The sequence below is a fragment of the Crinia signifera genome, chromosome 8 (genome assembly GCF_055691185.1).
Source record: "Crinia signifera chromosome 8, ASM5569118v1, whole genome shotgun sequence".
In the NCBI taxonomy this organism is placed as follows: Eukaryota; Metazoa; Chordata; class Amphibia; order Anura; family Myobatrachidae; genus Crinia; species Crinia signifera.
Window position 1 is genome coordinate 88,909,009 of NC_139224.1, and position 4,612 is coordinate 88,913,620.

Consider the following 4,612-nt stretch of genomic DNA (forward strand, 5'->3'; position numbering starts at 1 on the left):
TGTCAATTGTGACATCACTGATGATGTCATAATTGATTTTAACCATCTTTTCAAAACTGTAAAATTGACGCCTTCTGAACTCACGGATGGCACGGACATCATCTACGACAGTAATTTTAAAACCGTTAATGTCAATTGTGACATCACTGATGATGTCATAATTGATTTCGACCATCTTTTCGAAACTGTAAAATTGACACTTCTGAACTCACGGATGGCACGGATATCATCTACGACAGTAATTTTAAAACCGATAATGTCAATTGTGACATCACTGATGATGTCATAATTGATTTCGACCATCTTTTAAAAACTGTAAAATTGACGCTTCTGAACTCACGGATGGAACGGACATCATCTACAACAGTAATTTTAAAACGGATAATGTCAATTGTGACATCACTGATGATGTCATAATTGATTTCGACCATCTTTTCGAAACTGTAAAATTGACACTTCTGAACTCACGGATGGCACGAATATCATCTACGACAGTAATTTTAAAACCAATAATGTCAATTGTGACATCACTGATGATGTCATAATTGATTTTAACCATCTTTTCAAAACTGTAAAATTTACGCTTCTGAACTCACGGATGGCACGGACATCATCTACGACAGTAATTTTAAAACCGTTAATGTCAATTGTGACATCACTGATGATGTCATAATTGATTTCGACCATCTTTTCGAAACTGTAAAATTGACACTTCTGAACTCACGGATTGCACGGATATAATCTACGACAGTAATTTTAAAACCGATAATGTCAATTGTGACATCACTGATGATGTCATAATTGATTTCGACCATCTTTTCAAAACTGTAAAATTGACGCTTCTGAACTCACGGATGGAACGGACATCATCTACGACAGTAATTTTAAAACGGATAATGTCAATTGTGACATCACTGATGATGTCATAATTGATTTCGACCATCTTTTCAAAACTGTAAAATTGACGCTTCTGAACTCTCGGATGGAACGGACATCATCTACGACAGTAATTTTAAAACGGATAATGTCAATTGTGACATCACTGATGATGTCATAATTGATTTCGACCATCTTTTCGAAACTGTAAAATTGACACTTCTGAACTCACGGATGGCACGGACATCATCTACGACAGTAATTTTAAAACCGATAATGTCAATTGTGACATCACTGATGATGTCATAATTGATTTTGACCATCTTTTCGTAACTGTAAAATTGACGCTTGTGAACTCAAAGATGGCACGGACATCATCTATGACAGTAATTTTAAAACCAATAATGTCAATTGTGACATCACTGATGATGTCATAATTGATTTCGACCATCTTTTCGAAACTGTAAAATTGACGCTTCTGAACTCACCGATGGAACGGACATCATCTACGACAGTAATTTTAAAACCGATAATGTCAATTGTGACATCACTGATGATGTCATAATTGATTTCGACCATCTTTTCAAAACTGTAAAATTGACGCTTCTGAACTCAAAGATGGCACGGACATCATCTACGACAGTAATTTTAAAACCAATAATGTCAATTGTGACATCACTGATGATGTCATAATTGATTTTAACCATCTTTTCAAAACTGTAAAATTGACGCTTCTGAACTCACGGATATCACGGACATCATCTACGACAGTAATTTTAAAACCAATAATGTCAATTGTGACATCACTAATGATGTCATAATTGATTTCGACCATCTTTTCGTAACTGTAAAATTGACGCTTCTGAACTCAAAGAAGGCACGGACATCATCTACGACAGTAATTTTAAAACCAATAATGTCAATTGTGACATCACTGATGATGTCATAATTGATTTTAACCATCTTTTCGAAACTGTAAAATTGACACTTCTGAACTCACGGATGGCACGGACATCATCTACGACAGTAATTTTAAAACCGATAATGTCAATTGTGACATCACTGATGATGTCATAATTGATTTTGACCATCTTTTCGTAACTGTAAAATTGACGCTTCTGAACTCAAAGATGGCACGGACATCATCTACGACAGTAATTTTAAAACCAATAATGTCAATTGTGACATCACTGATGATGTCATAATTGATTTTAACCATCTTTTCAAAACTGTAAAATTGACGCTTCTGAACTCACGGATATCACGGACATCATCTACGACAGTAATTTTAAAACCAATAATGTCAATTGTGACATCACTAATGATGTCATAATTGATTTCGACCATCTTTTCGTAACTGTAAAATTGACGCTTCTGAACTCAAAGAAGGCACGGACATCATCTACGACAGTAATTTTAAAACCAATAATGTCAATTGTGACATCACTGATGATGTCATAATTGATTTTAACCATCTTTTCAAAACTGTAAAATTGACGCTTCTGAACTCACGGATATCACGGACATCATCTACGACAGTAATTTTAAAACCAATAATGTCAATTGTGACATCACTAATGATGTCATAATTGATTTTGACCATCTTTTCGAAACTGTAAAATTGACACTTCTGAACTCACGGATGGCACGGACATCATCTACGACAGTAATTTTAAAACCGATAATGTCAATTGTGACATCACTGATGATGTCATAATTGATTTTGACCATCTTTTCGTAACTGTAAAATTGACGCTTCTGAACTCAAAGATGGCACGGACATCATCTACGACAGTAATTTTAAAACCAATAATGTCAATTGTGACATCACTGATGATGTCATAATTGATTTTAACCATCTATTCAAAACTGTAAAATTGACGCCTTCTGAACTCACGGATGGCACGGACATCATCTACGACAGTAATTTTAAAACCGTTAATGTCAATTGTGACATCACTGATGATGTCATAATTGATTTCGACCATCTTTTCGAAACTGTAAAATTGACACTTCTGAACTCACGGATGGCACGGATATCATCTACGACAGTAATTTTAAAACCGATAATGTCAATTGTGACATCACTGATGATGTCATAATTGATTTCGACCATCTTTTAAAAACTGTAAAATTGACGCTTCTGAACTCACGGATGGAACGGACATCATCTACAACAGTAATTTTAAAACGGATAATGTCAATTGTGACATCACTGATGATGTCATAATTGATTTCGACCATCTTTTCGAAACTGTAAAATTGACACTTCTGAACTCACGGATGGCACGGATATCATCTACGACAGTAATTTTAAAACCAATAATGTCAATTGTGACATCACTGATGATGTCATAATTGATTTTAACCATCTTTTCAAAACTGTAAAATTTACGCTTCTGAACTCACGGATGGCACGGACATCATCTACGACAGTAATTTTAAAACCGTTAATGTCAATTGTGACATCACTGATGATGTCATAATTGATTTCGACCATCTTTTCAAAACTGTAAAATTGACGCTTCTGAACTCACGGATGGAACGGACATCATCTACGACAGTAATTTTAAAACCAATAATGTCAATTGTGACATCACTGATGATGTCATAATTGATTTTAACCATCTTTTCGTAACTGTAAAATTGACGCTTGTGAACTCAAAGATGGCACGGACATCATCTATGAGAGTAATTTTAAAACCAATAATGTCAATTGTGACATCACTGATGATGTCATAATTGATTTTAACCATCTTTTCAAAACTGTAAAATTGACGCTTCTGAACTCACGGATGGCACGGACATCATCTACGACAGTAATTTTAAAACCGATAATGTCAATTGTGACATCACTAATGATGTCATAATTGATTTCGACCATCTTTTCGTAACTGTAAAATTGACGCTTCTGAACTCACGGATGGCACGGACATCATCTACGACAGTAATTTTAAAACCGTTAATGTCAATTGTGACATCACTGATGATGTCATAATTGATTTCGACCATCTTTTCAAAACTGTAAAATTGACGCTTCTGAACTCACCGATGGAACGGACATCATCTACGACAGTAATTTTAAAACCGATAATGTCAATTGTGACATCACTGATGATGTCATAATTGATTTCGACCATCTTTACAAAACTGTAAAATTGACGCTTCTGAACTCACCGATGGAACGGACATCATCTACGACAGTAATTTTAAAACCAATAATGTCAATTGTGACATCACTGATGATGTCATAATTGATTTTAACCATCTTTTCGAAACTGTAAAATTGACACTTCTGAACTCACGGATGGCACGGACATCATCTACGACAGTAATTTTAAAACCGATAATGTCAATTGTGACATCACTGATGATGTCATAATTGATTTTGACCATCTTTTCGTAACTGTAAAATTGACGCTTCTGAACTCAAAGATGGCACGGACATCATCTACGACAGTAATTTTAAAACCAATAATGTCAATTGTGACATCACTGATGATGTCATAATTGATTTTAACCATCTTTTCAAAACTGTAAAATTGACGCTTCTGAACTCACGGATATCACGGACATCATCTACGACAGTAATTTTAAAACCAATAATGTCAATTGTGACATCACTAATGATGTCATAATTGATTTCGAACATCTTTTCGTAACTGTAAAATTGACGCTTCTGAACTCAAAGAAGGCACGGACATCATCTACGACAGTAATTTTAAAACCAATAATG